Below are 19730 nucleotides of genomic sequence, written 5' to 3'. Positions count from 1 at the left end.
AATGTGACTTGCTAAAATGTTTGGCTGTAAGCCCCTGTCCCACTTAGGCGATTTTTTTCGGCAACTACAGGCGACTAGACTATCGCCACATGGTCGTGGGGTGACGCCTGTATGGTTGTGAGTTGTCTCCTAAAGTCGCCTAAAGAGTCGCAATGTTTTTCTGGTCACCGCTGGATTTTGAAATGTTCAAAACTTTTCGGCGACTGTGGGCTTGACGTAGCTTGACGTAGCTTGTCTTCGTAGGTGCTGTCGTAGGTTATCGCCAGGATGACGCAGATTGTCGCCAGGTGACGTTGGTTGTCGCCGTGTGCTGACTTCGGTGAAATTCATTTGCAACTACCTACGTCAACCTATGTCAACTGGCGACATGTACCGGCGACTGAATTGTCTTCGGTTGTCGCCGACAGGGTAGTTGCTTGTCGTAGCTTGTCGCGGGTGGATGTAGGTTGACTTTGGTTGTCGTATGTATGGTTGTAGGTTGTCGTAGGTGTGGTCGAAGGTGGATGTCCTAATGGGTCGCCGGTTGTCGGTAGCTTGCCATAGCTTGATGTTGACTAGGTGGTATGTTGTCGTAGCTTGTTTTAGACATTGTCGTAGGGGGGGGGGGGGGGGGGGTCCAGTCACTGCTTTTTTGGTGACCTGATATGACTGTGACAGTTGCTGGCAGTCGCCGAAAAAATTGCCTAAATGGGACAGGCCCATTTACACTTCAACATAATTGCTCTTTTAAGAGCTTGATCAGTTGTTAGACCATTGTCAACAGTAAGCTTTCAACCAATATTTCCTTCAATTCACAGACAATGTGGTGTCTTGATTGCATTGTCAAGAAACCCATCAACGATGCAAACAACTCAGTTCTTTCATCGTTCCTTTGGTTCCTCTACAATATGTCCACATTTCCTAACTTGTTGTATGGCACAAGGGCATGGTCTGTGGCAAGATCACCACCTTGGGGAAATTGGATGCATTCCACCTGTGGCATCAGTGAACCTGTCATCATACAGCTCCATTGTTGAACACTGATGAACACAGGCTGACTGAATTGGTTAGCATTGGGCCACTTTGTTCTTCAGACACGTTTCCCAGGCTGACACCACAGCCTATCCTATTGAATACCAGCGATGATTACTGTGTGACTTTGTCAGTCTGGCAGATTTTCTGGATTATTGGATGTTTTTTCATATGTTTTAATTAACTTCTTTTAGATATCATGCTAGATTATAAAAAATGTTCTAATAAACTTGATGGCAGAGGCAGATATGATTGTTTAAGAGGCTTTTGGATAGCCATAAGATCATAAGGTCATGTGGTAGGAGCAGAATTAGACCATTCGGCCCATCAAGGCTATTCCATCATTCAATCAAGGCTGATCGAACTCTCCCTCCTCACCCCATTCTCCTGCTTTCTCCCCATAACCCCTGACACCTGTACTGATCAAAAATCTATCCATCTCTGCTTTAAAAATATCTATTGACTTGGACACAGCCTTCCAATTCCACAGATTCCCCACCCTCTGACCAAACAAATTCCTTCTCATCTCCCTCCTAAAGGAACATCCTTTAATTCTGAGGCTGTGACCTCTAGTCCAAGACTCTCCCACTGGTGGAAACATCCTCTCCACAACCACTCTACCCAAGCCTTTCACTATTCAGTATGTTTCAATGAGATCCTCCCCTCATTCTTCTAAATTCCAGTGGGTACTGGCCCAGTGTCATCAAACGCTCATCACACCCAATCATTCCTAGGATCATTTTTGTAAATCTTGCCTGAACTCTCTCCAGAGCCAGCACGTGGATTTGCAGGGAATGGAGGGATGTGGATCAAGTGCAGGCAGATAAGATTAGTTTATTTCGGCATAATGTTCAGTGCTGACATTGTGGGTCAAAGAGATGTTTTGCTTTACTGTATTCTTTTGTGTTTTATGTTAGTGGAGCATGGGAACTGGGACCCCAGTGAACAGGAAGTGAGCATGGGGCTGGGACCTCAATGAGTGGAAAGTAAGCACAGAAACCAGGGTGTAGGTGAGTGGAAAGGAAATTTGGGAACTGGGGCCAGGATGAATGGAAAGGAAATGTGACAGATATCATCTAGTGAACCAAATGCCTATGCATTGGGATTTTTAGACAGTCGGATAATGGATTAATGGAGAGCTGACCCTCATTTTCTCTTGTTACAACCAAACAAGGCAAAAATGAATGAGGAACAATTATTGTATGATTCTTAATTTCTCAGGAACGCTCAAGTGTTCATTAACACCCATATCACAAGTACTTTGGATTTTGTCCTCTGTTTTGCTTTTAAGATACAATTATGTAAAACTGATTGTATTTTTGTTGGATATCTTCCCTTCTGGTTGAGGATACAAAATGAGGCCAACTGTGCACTTAATGCTGCCCTGTATAAGCCACTGTAGCTGCATTTAACGGACAGTGACCCTTTATTCCCCAAAGGAGCCCTTTTGTTGGCAAGATAGCCTGCCGCATATCATCGGCAGGGATGGTTCAAATGCATTAGGTTGCTGCCGTTGTTTCTCCTCCCTCTCTCTTTTCAGTTGCATACGAGCATTCAGGGCTATTGCACATAATAACTGCTTGAACCCAAATGTGCGACCAATATGCCATGCATCACATGCCAGAATAATGAACTGACCTCGCACTATATTGTGGTGTTAGCTCTTGTAGCAACAGGTATTAATTATAACTAATTTGAGGAAGGACATTCTTGCTATTGAGGAAGTGCACAAGGTTAATTCCCGGGATGGCGGGACTGTCATATGATGAAAGAATGGAGTGAATGGGCTTGTATACACTGGAAGTTAGAAGGATGAGAGGGAATCTTATAAAAACATGTAAAATTATTAAGGGATTGGACACGCTAGATGCGGGAAAACATGTTCCCGATGTTGGGGGAGTCCAGAAGCAGGGGCCACAGTTTAAGAATAAGGAGTAGGCCATTTAGAACTGAGATGAGGAAAAATGTTTTCACACAGTTGTGAATTTGTGGAATTCTCTGCCTCAGAAAGCAGTGGAGGCTGATTCACTGGATGCATTCAAAAGAGAGTTAGATAGAGCTCTTTGGGCTAGCGTAATCAAGGGATATGGGGAGAAGGCAGGAATGGGGCACCGATTGTGGATGATCAGACATGATCACATTGAATGGTGGTGCTGGCTTGAAGGGCCAAATGGCCTACTCCTGCACCGATTGTCTATGTATCTATGTATCCACAGCAGCAACAGTTCCAGAGTCTTCCCACGGTGATTGCATTTACAGTGGATACATCATTCTTCGAGCTGTACCTATGAGTGCTGTGTAAAAGGATGGGGGAGAAGTCCAAATATATGAAAATATAAGATATATTTAAATTGTCTTTTTCTTAATATTTTTCTTTTATGTGTATTGATTATCCTCCAGGAGCCACAGAGGTTGAATTAATGACTAATACTGATTTATTTCTCTTCAATTACTTCTAAATCATTATTAAGGTCGAGGGTTTTTTAATAATGTGCCAGAAGAGATAATTAACTTCCACTATAGTCCAAAGAAATATCAATGTTGGGGGAACAGGGAACAATCTTACGTCTGCAAGAGCTCTCAAAATAGCTGCAGAATGCTGGACCACATACAATTAAAGTGCAATTAATGGAAGGGGAGTTTGTGAGATTAATCGTACTCACTTCAGATGCTAAAGAGAATACCTGATTTCTTTAAATATTGACTTTAATGTCTGTCCAAGGTAGAATTAATTAATACTGTAATGTATCTTTTGGTTCCTGCAGAAATTTCATTTTTCCTTGATTGCAATTCTAACCTGATAAAATGTCAGTCCACAGCACAGAAATTAACATTTGATCCAAATCTCTCATTCTAGTGTTTACACCGCGCTCCCCATCAGCCTCCTCCCCACCCTTTCACCTTATCCATTCAGATTACCTTTTCTATACATTTCCTTTCCTCCTTCATATGTTAATTTTGCTTTGCCTTAAATCTACTCGGGCTATTTTTTCTTGAACAAAACCATTTAAGTGTGATATGAGCGTCAGCTGTAAGATTTTCCACTGGTGGTGTTTCTTGCTAGCTATCTGTTCTGTAGACGACCACTAAACTAACTGTTGGCCACCCAACCCCTTGTCCTGCCCTGGACTCTGTCAGTGCAAGGGTGTTCCGTAATGAATGGAATTGTTGACCTTCACTAAACATAGAAACATAGAAAATAGGTGTAGGAGTAGGCCATTCGGCCATTCGAGCCTGCACCACCATTCAATATGATCATGGCTGATCATCCAACTCAGTATCCTGTACCTGCCTTCTCTCCATACCTCCTGATCCCTTTAGCCACAAGGGCCACATCTAACTCCCTCTTAAATACAGCCAATGAACTGGCCTCAACTACCTTCTGTGACAGGGATATCCAAAATAAGAGATTTTAATTTTAGTTTTAGAGATCCAGCATGGGAACAGGCCTTTTGGCCAACCGAATCCACATCGATCATTGATCACCTTTCACGCTAGTTCTATGTTATCCCGCTTTCACCCCATTTACACACTAGGGGCAATTTACGAGACCAATACGTGCACGTGATTGGGCTGTGTGAGGGAACCGGAGCACCTGGAGGAAACCCACGCGACCACAGGGAGAAAGTGCAAACTTCACACAGTCAGCACTCAAAGTCAGATCGAACCCGGGTTTCTAGCGTTGTGAGGCAGCAGCACTACCAGCTGTGCTACTGTGCCGACCAAAAAAAAGTTATTTTAAACTTTGTTTCCGTCATTGTGATTAATTGATTTCTAGAATTTAAACCTTTCTATGATTTAACCACTGGATATTTAATATTCTTGACCTTGGGAGGGAGTGATCCTCATTCTCAATCACTATTCAGACATTTCAACAACAGTATGTGTGGGTAAGCTATATGACACAACAAGATTGGACTCAATTGTGATATTTTTCTTATCTGGGTGTGGGCGAATGGGTTGCTGGGATTTCCTGCCCAGGTTAGAAAACATAGAAAATAGGTGCAGGAGTAGGCCATTCGGCCCTTCGAGCCAGCACTGCCATTCAATATGATCATCCAAAATCAGTACCCCGTTCCTGCCTTTTCCCCATATCGCTTGATTCCTTTAGCCCTAAGAGCTAAATCTAACTCTCTTGAAATTCAGCACTTAGGCTGAATAGTTTGGATGGGCACATAATGCTGGAGTAACTCACAGGTCAGGCAGCATCTCTGGAGAAAATGGATAGGTGACGTTTCTCGTTGGGACCCTTCTTCAGACTGACTGTTGGGGGAATCTGGGGGTGGGTATAAAACCAAAATAAATCATGGCCAGCAAGGATGACCTCAGGCAAGGAGGTTCCCTGATAGGTCGATTGTTGGCTAGAGACAGTGTAAATCTAAGACGGATACATGGTTGTGAACTGTGGAACTGTTTAACTTTTAGTGGCGGGGGGGATAGTTGATTGTTGATGCTGCCTGACCCATTGAGTAACTCTAACATTTTGTGTCTATCTTTGGTATTAATCAGCTTCTGCAGTTCTTTATTTTTACATTCTGAATAGTTTGGCATGAAACTATATTTTAGCACCAGCATGGAAGAATGAAAGGGTAACATTATGCAAAGTGATGGTGTTCTGCATGTTTTTTGAAGATAATAAAAATGTTACATGAAAATACAGTGATTGCAATTGGCCTTTAGACATGTTGTGGCTGATTTGACCCTATCTTTGTCTCTGTGGTAATTTCCTTTCCCTGTCAGTCTGTGGAAGAAGCTGTAGCCCAGAGATTATTGTGAGTGAAGGGTTGGTGACACACTGTTACATGGAGGCTCCTGCGACAGACACTAAAAGAAACAAACATTTAAACAAATTGCAAACTCTGAAAATATGAAATAAAACCAAATATGTTGGAAATGCTCAACAAATCAGGCAGCATCTGTGAAATCATCTTTCCCGTGATCATCTGATGTCTCTTGTGTAAAATGTGTTTGAGATTAAGGTGCAGCACTCTGAACCAGAGTATGGAGGTCTGCTTCAATGATACTAAAATGATACTCTGTCTCTCTACTCTCCATAGTGGTGGGAGGCAAGGAGGAAAGGCCAATCCTATTGCACATGATTTGTTGGTTCTTTTTGCACAGGAGCACATCCAAACATCACCTTTAGGAATGCTCAATTTCTTACTTGGGCCTTGATATGGGCATCCTTGCTCTAGCTTATTTATTATTGAGCCAGGCAGTTCCTCTGTGTAAATAACACAGAGCAATGCCAGATTAACAAATTACTGTAACAACTTGTTTTTCTTATTCTGAACAAAGAGCAGGAAACAATTTCATGTTCACCATCAAGGTGCCAATGTGTAAGGCGTACACATTTAACACTTGTGTATGATACTTTACACTCTCTTGCTAACATTTATTTCGAGAGGACTCGAATATAAAAACAGAGATATAATGCTGAGGCTTTATTAAGCACTGGTTAGACCGCATTTGGAGTTTTGTAAGAGGTTTTGGACCCCATACCTGAGGAAGGATGTGCTGGTGTTGGAGAGGGTCCAGAGGAGGTTTACGAAAATGATCCCAGGAATAATTGGGTTAACATATGATGAGCGTTTGACGACAGTGGACATGTACTCGCTGGAGTTTAGAAGGATGAGGGGGCACCTCGTTGAAGCTTACTGAATAGTGAAAGGCCTAGATAGAGTGGATGTGGATAAGATGTTTCCACTAGTGGAAGAGTCTAGAACCAGAGGCCATTTCCTCAAATAAAAGGATGTACCTTTAAAAAGGAAATGAGGAGGAATATCTTTAGTCAGAGGCTGGTGAAGCTGTGGAATTCATTGGCAGAAGGCTGTGGAGGCCAAGTAAATGGATATTTTTAAGGCAAATATTGACAGATTCTTGATTTGTATAGGTGTCAGGGGTTATGGAGAGAAGGTAGGAGAATGGGTTGAGATGGGAAGATAGATCAGCCATGATTTAACGGCGGAGTAGACTTGATGGACCAAATAGCCTAATTCCGGTTATATCACATGAACTTATGATACACAAATATGGAGAACTTGTCTACACCAAGAACAACTACCAGACATGCTGCCTATGGTGATTATTGCATATTGTGCAAAATAGAATTTGACTTTTTAATTATTTACCATCAAATCATAAAATTGTCGCCAATATTAATGTTTTTCAAAGGGGAAATTTACCAAGCACACCAGGCCTATTTATAATTGCACTGTTCAGGCCATCTATGGAGATCGGAAGATGGTCACAGGGAGATTTGGGGAATTAACAAAGGGCACAAGAACATGAGGACAACCTCTTCGCTATAATGATACATGCAAGGTGTTTGTGAAGATGTTTGCAATTGATTAAGACTGAGAGGGGATCATGGCGAATGCTTGAAGCAAGTTTCCAGCATGCCGTCAAAGATTGCGGCAGGAAATGGTCTCAGAAGCTTGAAGAGAATGAAGATTCTCAACTCTTCACACTGTTGACACATACATTTGATAGATCATACCAATCTCAGATTGAGCCATTTAGTCAAATGCGACACTGCGAGCCATCTGAGTTGCATCTCCTGAAGGTGAAAGGTTGCCAACGTTGTGAAATATCAGAAAGACGTTCATGTAAATGAAGAATTTGGCCAACTCTATCGATGGAACTTTAATGGAATTCCTTCATACTCCCAGGTCCACTTTTTTTCCCCTACCAAATATATTTCTCTCAATGACTGTGAACTGAATTTTGTTGTCTCTGTACTGTACACTGCTCAATGACAATAAAGTTTGAATCTGAATCTGAATCTGAATTATTAAAATTCCCAATTCCATTTTAAAATTTTAATAGCTGATTTGGAATTGAGAGTGCTTCACCCTGTGAATTGGTGGGAACAAGATTTAATAGACCAATACCATGGTATGAATTAGATCCACATGCTCTAAATTCTCAATCTCTACTGTTGCTGAACTGGACCCATTGAAATAAAGCAATTTTGTATTTCAAAACATCATTGCCCAAACCTTTAGGGCATTGGCCACTTGCCCCAGCAAATGAAACCCACAGCACTGTACAGCACACAATTAATCTGCTGTGAGATTTTCTCTGAACAGCTGGCAGTTCTTATTTATGGACAGATCAACAAGCTTTCACTCACATAATTTCCCTTGACAGAGTGCTATTTAAAGAGGAGTTTTCATTTCCTTTTCTTACAGTCCATGTTAGCAGATATTATGGGCATGAGCACTTGCAACGACCAGGTTCAGGAACAGCTTCTTCCCCACAGCCATCGGCTCGGACAAAACTCTGAACATTAATAGCCAATAATCTGTTTATTTGCACTTTATCAGTTTAATTATTCATGTATGTATATATTTATGCAATGGTATATGGACACACTGATCTGTTCAGTATTCGTGCCTACTATGTTCTGGTGTGCTAAAGCAAAGCAAGAATTGCATTGTCCTATCAGGGACACATGACAATAAAACTCTCTTGAACTCTTGTGTGCATTGATGGCTTCCCACAGGGTGGCACGTCAGAGCAACGGGGTGGCATGGTGGCGAAGTGGTAGAGTTATTGTCTTACAGTGCCAGAGATCCAGGTTCGATCCTGACTATGGGCGCTGTCTGTATGGGGGTTTGTACATCCACCCTGTGACCCCGTGGGTTTTCTCCGGGTGCTCCGGTTTCCTTCCACATTCCAAAGACATACAGGTTTGTAAGTTAATTGGCATCAGTAAAATTGTACAATTGTCCCTAGTATGTAGGATAGTTCTAGTGTACCAGGATCATTGGTCAGTGTGAACTCAGTGGGCTAAAGGGCCTGTTTCCATCTGTATCTCTTAACTAAACGAAAAAGATTACATATGCCTTTACAGAGATCTACATATCAGAAAGGTATTCTCCCTGTATTGTTCTCATCAAAGCTTCACAGTACTGTAGATGTGCTTGCAATAAGACTTTGTTTTGCACACCAAGCCAGTTGGCTTTTTCTATACAAAAGGGTAGTGGGTGTATAGAACAAGCTGCCAGAGGAGGCAGTTGAGGCAAGGACTATCCCAACATTTAAGAAACAGTTAAACGGATACACGGATAGGACAGGGTTGGAGGACCAAACGTGGGCCGGTGGGACTAGCATAGCTGGGACATATTGGTCGGTGTGGGCAAGTTGGGCCGAAGGGCCTATTTCCACATTGTTTCACTCCATGACTCTATGACACCAATATCCTTACAATAAAGGCAACATTCCATTTGCTGTTGCAATATTCATATGTCTATATAGGATAGAATGAACCCCTTTCAGCTTATTGAGCCTGGGCTGACTTTCGGAGCATTCCCATTTCTCCCACTTATTTTTCCTGTAAACTCTTCTCCCCAATTCTCTTCCAATTCTCCCTGAGATTCTAGCACTCACCTACATGCTGGAGGCATCCTACTGTAACCAATTAAACTATCAACCAGCATATTTTTCTAATGTAGGAGAAAAGCATTTTATCGGGATGTATCACAGCATGGTTTGGGAACAGCTCCATCCAAGACTGCAACAAATTGCAGGGAATTGTGGACGCAGCCCAGATCGTCACACAAACCAACCTCCCTTCCATTGACTCCAATACACCTCACTGCCTTGGCATGGCCACCAGCATAATCAATGATGAGCGCACCCTGCCACTCCCTAATCTCCACTCTCTCATCAGGCAAGAGGTGCAGAAGTGCGAAAACACACACCTCCAGATTCAGGAACAGTTTCTTCCCGCTGTTATCAGGCAACTGAAACATGCTACCAACAACTAGAGAGCAATCCTGAGTTACTAACTACCTCATTGGAGACACTCGGACTATCTTTGATCAGACTTTACTGGAATCTATCTTGCACTTAACGTTATTCAATTTATTCCTTTACCCTCAATCTGTACACTGTGGATGGCTCGATTGTAATCATGTATTGTTTTTCCGCTGACTGGTTAGTACGCAACAAAAGCTTTTCACTGTACCTCGGTACGTGATAATAAACTCAACTCAAACCAAAGCACTAAGATGTGACCCATTTGGAGAATGGATCAAACTCCACGCCAGGCAGCACCTGAGCTCGGGATCAAACTCTAGGTCACTGACGTTTTTAAAGCCCCAATCCCACAAAGCTGTGCCGATTGTTATCCTTTCATTTATCATGATCCAGTGCACAAAGATCTCTCCAAACATTCACATTTACTAGTTTGCTTTTGCTTTCTGTTTTTACTATCAATGCAAGTCAGTTCAGATTTTCTAGCATTAAATTTTGCCTGCCATTGTTTTGAATATTAAATTCTATGATTAAAGGTCTATATCCATCTGCAAATACTTCACAGCTCTTTCCCACTGACCTGAGAAGTATGTCCATATCAGAAAATTCTACATATGGTGCCACTAACATGTTATCTTTACAAATGAATGAATGGAAAATTGAAGGCTAAATTCCAGTGTATACATTCCTCTGCATGAATGAATTCACTCCATTGTTGTTGATTCAGAACTGGCCTAGAAACATCCATAATCAGCTCTACATTTTTGTTGTTAAATAACCACTTGACATTTTCCTGCCATTGTTTTGATCTTCCTCATCTTCTTGTTCCATGTACTGCTACCGTGGAGCATACCTAAACTATTTAATCTGTCTGTATCAGGACTCTCAAAATACACCACCTTTCCAAGCTGTGCGCTTACTATTGATTATTTGCATCTTGGAATCTTCCATTATTCTTCTGAATTAACTCGTGTCTTCTGGCTATTTTTTGCTCGTCTACTTTTCTTCGTCCTAAATTCCTAGCGCTCTGATTTCAATAACATGGGGATAAAACAATTGCTTCAGAAATGCTTCACATTTCTACTGAACTATCTTTAGACTTTCCAATCCCCTTAATCTTCTGAAAGCAGCAGAATCAAAACCAATACTTTTTGTGATGTTTTCTTCACATCTCATTTTCTCACTGTAACCCAACATGAAATACAAATTTATTCAGTTTAATTGTCACTTTACAATACAGATGGAAACCATTCAGCTCATTGGGCCAGAGCATTCCCATTTCCTCACGCTTATTTTCTCTAACATATTCTTCCCCACAACTCTGCCAGATTCTGCCACTCACATGCGTACTTAGGGCAACTTACAGCGGCCAAATAAACTATCAAATCCATGTGACTTTGGGTTGTGGGGGAAACTGAAGCACATGAAACTGAAGTTGGTCAGAAACTCCATATCAGTAGCACTTTAAGGTCCGGATTGAACCAATGCAATCGTTTCTTACATGACAACCGTGACCATACTTCAAATGAACATCATTGACTAGATAATACTTTGCAGCATTATGGGGGAATCTTATATCAAAACTAATACTTGACTCTCTTCTTTTCACTCCTAGCCTATTTTTGTCCTGTTTTTTCACCTTCCTGTCCCTCTAACAGTTCTGCCTATATTGCCGTGCAAATAACCTGACTATATCTTGGCCTATAAATCCAAACTTTCCAGTTGACATGTAGCCTTGATCAATTGGTCTCTGCAGAATTGGTTTCATTTTCATGGCAAGGTCAGTGTGAAAAGCAAATCTAACTTTAAAATCCTGGCTCGTAAGGATACCCCTCCATTATCATTGTTGTGTGCAAGATTTATTGCTACTTTCAGTACTTGATCAAGTAACAGGGGCAGGGGAGAGGATCTTTATTTCACCTTAACTATGATCTAAACTGTGCTTTTGGGTTCCCATCCAACCCTGCAGCTTTCAGGCATTTGATATTGATGTTTTCCATTAGTCAGATAAGGTTGTCAGGTGTACCATTCATTCTAGGGGTACAGGGTGTCACTTCTCATCCTGCACGATCAAAGCCCTGCTTAAAATCTACGAACCCAGTTGTCACAATAGATGTTGTCTTCAACGTATTACTCAAAATCTGTTTTATTGGAAGCACTTGATTTATTCTCCTGCAAACTGGATTGAAGTATTATTTCCATGCATTCAGTGTTATTTCTGTGTATGGTTTCACTCTCCACTACAGAATGTTTATGATTTATTAGTAGAGAATCTGAGCATACAGTTAGTTATATGATGACTTTTGCACATATCTCTCTCCAGCGAGTTATGGCTACATTTTCATGACTGAATTGCAACCTATGGAGCACATTTTATAAATGCTGCATCAAATAATGGCACGGTGGTTAAATTCCTGATCAGTAGTTCAGAGTGACTGTCCTAACCACCTGTGCACAGAGACTGGGGAATCTAAATTCAGTTAATACTCTGGAAGTTGTGAGAAAACAAAACAATTTACCTTTATAATTATCAATCCGTATTCTCCAGAGATGCTGCCTGACCTACTGAGTTACCTCATCACTATGGTTTTGTTGAAAACGTCTATTTTTGGAAGCAGGAAATGTTCAAAATGGCAATGCACACAGAAGTAAGTCGGAGAAACTGGACAAAGAAAGAAACAAATAATTGATTCAAGAGAAGTGGAAATATGTTTTGTGGGATGGTTGTCAGGTGCTGAGGGGGCCACCTGATAGAAGTATATAAAATTATGAGAGGCGCCCAGGAGAGTCTTTTTCCCCAGGGTGGAAAGGCCAAATACTAGTGTCGGTAGCTTTAAGGTGAGAGGGGGAAAGTTTATAGAAGATTTGCGATACAAGTATTGTACACAGAGACTGGAGGGTGCCTACAATGTGCTATCAAGGGGAATGATGGAAGCAGAAATGGTATCAATGCACATGAGAAGGTTGGGAATGGATGTACATGGACTGTGTGCAAGCAGATGGAATTAGAAATATATAAACATAGAAAATAGGTGCAGGCATAGGCCATTCGGCCCTTTGAGCCAGCACCGCCATTCAATATGATCATGGCTGATCATCCAAAATCAGTACACCCTTCCTGCTTTTTTTCCTTGATCCCTTGATTCCGTTAGCCTTAAGGCTAAATCTAACTCTCCCTTGAAAACATCCACTGCGTTCGGTGGCAGAGAATTCCACAGATTCACAACTCTCTGGGTGAAAAAGATTTTCCTCATCTCAGTCCTAAATGGCCTACCCCTTATTATTAAACTGTGACCCCTGGTTCTGGACTCCCCCAGCATGGGGAACATTTTTCCTGTACCTAGCCTGTCCAATCCCTCAAGAATTGCATGTTTCTATAAGATCCCCTCCATCCTTCTAAATTCCAGTGAATCCAAGCCCATTTGACCCATTATTTTCTCATATGTCAGTCCCACCATCCCGGGAATTAACCCGGTGAACCTACGCTGCACGTATTTGGATTAACATTGTGGGCAGCAGAAAAATTATGGGCTGAAGGGCCTCTTCCTATTCTAGACATGAAGCAGCTCTTGAGATACTCTCCCATTTTTACATGTTGAGGCAGGGGAGTGGGGGGGGGGGGGGGGGATGGGAGGGATGTCACAGTCTCAAAAGGTAGATCATTAATTCTGAACAAAGATATTTCTTCACTCAGAAATGCAAAATCTTTGGAATTCTCTACCTAAGCGATTTGTGGTAGCTCTGTTTTTGATATTGAAAGCAAGCTACTCACCCTCCATTTTAAATATTCTGCAACTGCTCAGAGATATCTTAGACCCTGGCACCAGCAAGGCACCACCCTGGTACCTTGGTTGTGGTCTCAATCTCCTGTATGTTCCTCTAACTAAAGAGTCTACTATCACGGTAACTCTCTTTGCCTCCATCCTTACCTGTGGTACATCAGAATCAGTCATGATGCCCCAGACCTGACTGTTGCTGCTGCTAAACTTCCTTGGAAGATCATCTACCACAACAGCATCCAAAACGGTTTAGTTTAGTTTAGAGATACAGCACAGAAACAGGCCGATTGGCCCAATGAGTTCGCACGGACCAGTGATCCCCGTACACTTGCACTATCCTACACACTAGGTACAATTTACAATCTTTTACTGAAGATAATTAACCCACAAGCCTGTATGTCTTTGGAGTGTGGGAGGAAAGAAAACCCACGCGATCACAGGGAGAACGTACAGACTCCGTAGAGACAGAACCCGTAGTCAGGATCAAAACCGGATCTCTGGCGCAGAAACTCCACCACTACGCCACTGTGCCATCCGATGTTATACGTTATGAAGGGGAATGGCCAGAGTCGAATCCTACAGCTGTGCCTGCCCCCTCTACCTGTCTCGGTGGTCACCCAACAACCTGCCACCTGCACCTTAGTTGTGACCACCTCACTGAAACTCGTATCTATCGCAAGCGCTCCTGGCTAAGTCCTCAGCAGTTCTAGCAGATCAATGTGGTCAGTCAGGAGCTGAAGCTGAACGCACTTCCCATAGATACAGTCACCAGGAACACTAGATGCTACCCTGAGCCCTCACATCCTGGAGGGGGAGTATACCACCGCCCTAACTGCCATCCTGGCTACAGTAAGGCTGAAGAGTAAAATTGAAAAAGATCTAACCTTATTCTACCTTTCCACTGCTCAGCACCTCGCCAAAACATCACGAGACAAAGCCTCAGCATTTACTACTCAAACACTGTGCTTAGAACTCACACATGCCAACTTTAAACTGTTCATTATTTTCCTAGTTTAATGGAACAGAATGGCATAGCTCCTGAGATTGTAGGACATTATGAACCATACCTTTGCATTTATAGATTTAGGTTGACAGGAGCAATAGATGAAATGCATCATTTTAGTTTATTTGTCCCATAATTGTCTGCACATGATGGAATATGCAGTATCAGTTTGGAGATATGAATTGTCCTTTCCCACTCATAAAGAACCAATTTTGGATGTAAAACAGAGACAACCACTGAAATTTAGCAACAGCTTCACTGACTTTACAGACCTGGGTTACACAGTGGCTCAGCAAACGCCTCACAGCGACAGACAAGCAGGTTCAATCCTGATCTCGGGCACTGTGTGGAGTTTGCACGTTCTCCCTGTAACTGCATGGGTTCCATCCAGGTTTTTTAGTTCGCCGCGACATCCCAAAGACATGCGTATTGGTGGATTATTTGGCCACAGTAACTTGCCCCCAGTGTGTAAGTGAGTGCATGAATTTGTGGGAAGTTGATGAGAATGTGAGGAGGAATGAAAACAATTAATATAATCTATGATTATTATAAATGAATGGTTGATGGTTGGTGCAGACTCATTGGGTCGTAGGGCCTGTTTCGGTGCTGCATTTCTATAACTCAATGCCTTATTGGTTTAAAGTTATTTTTGCTTTCAGTGTGCTGCTGTCTGTTAATAAGATAGTCTGACAAATGGTGACTTTTGACCAGATATGTAGATATTTTGAGATTAAAAAAATCAGAATGGTGTGTATTTCTATAACTAATCTGTACATTTGGGCATTTTCTCTTTGAATTATGACTTACAACTGAGCATGCTCTTCTTCTCTCTGAGATTCTGCATTATAGTACATATGTTACTGCTTAAATTATGTAAATCTGAAACCTGTTATTTCAAGAGCCAGCCAGCAAATGTAAGAGCTCTGTGATGAAATCTAGGCCAGCAGGATAAGTTCTGCTCACATCACAGGGAGGAGTGAAGTGCATTGGAACTATCATCTCATTGTGTTGCCATGGTTACCCGAGGTGTACGCTTGCAGTCTGAAACGTGAATGCCATCTCATTCATGTTCACGTTATTGCAATTTCAGCAGAGTCTGAGCTTTGGGGGAAATCGTTATTGTTGTCAATATATGCAGCAATTAAAGGAAAGCAGTACATGCATTAAGTCTGCTGCACCGAGGTGACTGAAATGGTGGCTCGTGCTTGAATGGCCAAATTGCCTTCTCCTTCCATAGCCAGTTTAGTAGCAATATAATATACTACCCAGAAATATTGAGCAATAAACTGATGGTGCTGAGAATACATGATATTCAGGCTTTAGCTACGACTGTCTGTGTTGATAATTGAATGTTCCAGACATAGGCATTGAGATCACCATCCATCAAATGTATTGACGCATTGCCAGAGAATTACTAGAATAAATTTCAATACGGGACTGCGCGCAATATCCAGCAACCAGCATCTGCCGTTCTTTGTTTCTACTGAATCAAAGATTCTTGTCTAGAATCTGTTGTGGTTCGGTATTATTTGACCATTTTTCTACCAAGGAGGAATGTTATCCCTAAATATTATGTTTTGCAATAGATTCACAATGAGAAGAATTCCCATGAACAAAGTGGGAGGGCAGAATGCTTTGATTCATCATCTGCTTGAGGAATTACACAGCAGGTCAGGAAGTATGTGACAAGGAGAAATGGGCAAATATTCATCTTAGCTCCACTGTTGCTGGATGTTGTGTACATTATAAAAATATTGCTTTTAGAAAAATAATGTGCCTGGTTGGTTTCAGGATTAAATATATCTTTTGCTATTATTGATCAGCAAGAAGATGAAGGTTGTGTCATTGTGGTTGCTAAATGAGTTTGTAATAGATAATGGCCAAGTAGAGGGAGAGAAAAGACTTGGCGTCCCTTGGGCCAGAGGAGGCAGGAATTGAGTATGTTGACTAATGTTTGGAAGAACCATCAGATCAAATTTAATGCATAGGAAGGAACTACAGATGCTGTTTTACACTGAAGATAGATCCAAAATGCTGGACATGCACACAATCTGAAGAAGGGGCTCGACCCAAAACATCACCTATTCTTTTTCTCCGGAGATGCTGCCTAACCCGCTGAGTTACTCCAGAATTTTGTGTCTATCTAGATCAAACTTAATCATGGTAATATTACTCTATCATCTGAAATACGGTTGCAATGCTGTTTCTTCCAAAAGCAAGTAGGAATGTGAAAGTTGGAAAGAGCTGGAGTAAAACAAGATTGACTAATTTGAAATGCAAGAAGATTTTTCAACATCCCATGGACAGCGAAAAGGACCAACCATTCTTCCTAGTTCATGTGAGGGTAACTGCTCCCTTGAGACTACCATGGTCAAATTGGAACTGACATATGTTGAACATGTTATGAGCACAAATGATGATATGAAATAGATAATCATGCTTGAAAGGAAAGTGAAAGGAAAGTGATGATGGTGAGCATCAGATGAATGAGATCAAATCAGTCAAATGTTTATCTTTGCATTAACTTTGGGATATAATTAATGATTGGTAATGTTGGAGTGAGTCAGTTCATTGTGTTATCTGGAATCATTACCCAGTAGCAGATCTAGTGATCAGCTAGCAGCAGTTGACAGCAACCTGGTGGTATTTGGCTAGCATGAACTGCAACAAGGGCTAACCAGGAAGACTCATGTATATGTTTACACCTGACTGTAGTTTAAAGATGCAGCAAAATTACAGAATAATGTAGAAAATCTTGGCAGAAAATATTCTAGTTGTGGAAGCCATTGCTCTGTTGCAGCAGTATAATGTAGCTGGCTTTTAAACAAAACTTTTAATACTAGATCTGATACTGGGTAATAATTAAGTTACAATTCTCCAGTCCACCCTATAATTAAAATCTGTCATCCCTGAAATAATTCTAGAAAATCTTACGATGGGCTGAATGGCCAACTCCTGCACCTATTTTCTATGCTTCTATGAATTCCTCTTAAAGCCGTTACTTTGCCCCGTAGTCTGGAACTCAGAAGTAAACACAGTGCTTTAGTTCCGTATAATCGAAACAATGTTTTAAAAAGATTCATCCTGACTTCCTTGCTCTTATATTCTGTTGATAAAGCCCATCACTTTCTCAATATGCATGGTTACTTTCTAAGTATTTGGATAGATTTCTTCCCCATTAAAGATCAAAATTGCCAGATTTACTTGATCCACGTAACTATTTCAGTTCCATGTTGAATGTCCTGCCACTCCATCTACAAGAGATGGATGTATCCACTCTTGGAACAAGGAAGGCCTGTTTTTCTCACTGTCAGACGCTTACCTTGTTTCAAACAACATGGATGAAAAACCAAGTGAATTTGCTCAGAGTACTTTTCACTTAAAATAAAAGGAACCTAACAATCTTTCAACTTTCCTGCCCATTCTCACATTGACAATTATCACATTGGGTTGAGTATAATGATATCGGGCAAGGCTGTGTCTCAGTTAAAATGAAACACGAGGGAGGTTGCAACAAAAATCAATTAATGTTTGCTGCTTTTTTAAACCTAGGGTCTAAAATGGAGACGGAGAGAAACAGGTTTGAAGTAATGGGGAATATAACCCAGAATGATTTGAAGAAAAGGTTTTTCTCATAGAGGGCACTCAAAATTTGAAACTGGCTGCCCAGAAAGGTGGTGGAAGCAAATCCAATTGTTGGTTTCACATATATCCGGAGAGATGTTAAAGAAGCAACAATTACAGAGAGATAGCCAGGGGAAAGGACATACACATATTTTTCTTTTGAAAGCCAACACAGACTCAATGGAATGAAGAGCCTATTTTCGATCAAGTAATTCTAGTAGGCACATCATTAAAGAGTCATTAAAATATTAGGTCATCCGTAGAGGCTGAGGTATTTGCAATGTGGCGGAACCTGGAAAATTAATCTTGCAGAAGATTCTGCATTACAGGTAAAACCTTCAATTGTGGTTTAAAAATGATTAAATATTCTTAATTAATTGCTTGTTGGGTAAGGTATTGGTCAGTGAATGACATCAGCAGCATGCTGTACTCACTACTCACTACAAGTGAATGTACATGAGAAGTTGCTGCTTAACTTTTAGCTACTGAGGCTGGGAGTTTCATCCCCTATTGGAGGTGGAGGCACAGTGGGACTTGCATATATTTATTTAACTCTGACATGACCCAGTTTTTCAGACTGAGTTAGTAACTAGGGCACACAGGAGGGAAACAACACAGGAATCTGAACTAGATATTTCTCTTGGTAGTTAAATTAAAACATGTTTAGCCTGCACCAGAGTCAAGCTCAAGGACACTTGATTATTTTAATATGTGGCCTTAGCTGAACATAAAATGTTGGGTCTCATCAGGTTCAGTTCAGGTACCAATTTTCTAACCTCAACTATTGCCTGATCTCAGACTGAAGCTTTATGCTTTATTCAAAGCTGCCTCGCCAACAATGGCTGCCTCGCCAACGGTCTGTCACGTCCCTTCCTTCTTTGTTGTTTTGTTAGTATGTGTTAAATGTATGTTTTAGTGTTGAACCTCAATATTAAAAACAGGAAATACTGGAAATATTCAGCAGATCATGCAGTGTCTATAGAAAATAAACAAAGTCATCAATTTCATTTAGCTGCCTTTTATCAGAACTGATTAAATGCTCTAAACCAGAAACATTAGCTCGTTTTTCACTTTGCAGATGGCACCTGACTCCAGCAGTAACTGTTTATATTTCAGATATCCAGCATTTGAAGTATTTTTGCTTTTTGATTGATTAGCTCAAATATTCTATTAGTTGAGATTCACCTCTAGCATTGCATCATCAATTAATCCGCTAGTTGTGATTCGAACAATGTGGTTACTGTGGTTACTGCAACAACCCAAGGTGTGGAAATGGGAAAAACCATCCTGTGATCCTAGTCCCTGATTCACCTCCCATTTTTCCTTCTACAAAGTATTCAATGCCGACATGACACTCAACTGTGACACTCATGACCATTGAACAATTTGTGGGCACTCAGTTGCACAAGATATTTGATAGTATGACAGACTCTGTTTGTACGTTATTATTTAATACTAATCGAAACAGTTTGGAATGGGCCAGCTTGCTCCCAAAATCCTATCTTGCCTGAAGATTTACTAGCAATTGAGGGACATACTTAGAAAATAAA

General features: G+C 41.2%; 1 protein-coding gene across 2 annotated transcripts in view; it reads left to right on the top strand.

Annotated features, from left to right (window-relative positions):
- slain1 (SLAIN motif family member 1) overlaps positions 1–19730 on the top strand; it is a 117123-nt gene that overhangs the window by 61434 nt on the left and 35959 nt on the right. The window lies entirely within an intron of this gene.

Source organism: Amblyraja radiata, chromosome 6 (assembly GCF_010909765.2).
Source record: "Amblyraja radiata isolate CabotCenter1 chromosome 6, sAmbRad1.1.pri, whole genome shotgun sequence".
Taxonomy (NCBI): Eukaryota; Metazoa; Chordata; class Chondrichthyes; order Rajiformes; family Rajidae; genus Amblyraja; species Amblyraja radiata.
The sequence above is the reverse complement of the archived record's forward strand: the minus strand, read 5'-3'. Positions and strand labels throughout refer to the sequence as shown.